Source organism: Aplysia californica, unplaced genomic scaffold, assembly GCF_000002075.1.
Source record: "Aplysia californica isolate F4 #8 unplaced genomic scaffold, AplCal3.0 scaffold00162, whole genome shotgun sequence".
NCBI lineage: Eukaryota > Metazoa > Mollusca > Gastropoda > Aplysiida > Aplysiidae > Aplysia > Aplysia californica.
This window is the reverse complement of record NW_004797432.1, coordinates 353,858-354,226: the sequence shown is the minus strand read 5'-3', so window position 1 is coordinate 354,226 and position 369 is coordinate 353,858.

Here is a 369-nt window from a genome sequence, read left to right as displayed (position 1 = left end):
CCCCCTCTCTCTCTCCCCTCTCTCCCTCTCTCTCTCCCCTCTCTCCCTCTCTAGGCTCTATCTCTCTCTCTTTCTCGTTCTCTCTCTCTTTTCTCTCACTCCCTGTGGGTGGTTGGCGGGTGCTCTGGTGTGGTTCGTTTCTTTTTTCCTATCAAACATCTATTGTCTTTATCTCCCCTCCTTTTTTGTGTTTGTTACTCTCTTGTAACACCTCTAATCTTTGGCACTCATATTACCTAATTGTGTTGCAAGTGCCGTAAAACACTTACTAAACAAATCTCTATCTCTCTCTGTCTCTCTCTCTGTCTCTCTCTGTCTCTCTCTCTGTCTCTCTCTGTCTCTCTCTCTCTCTCTCTCTCTCTCTCTCTC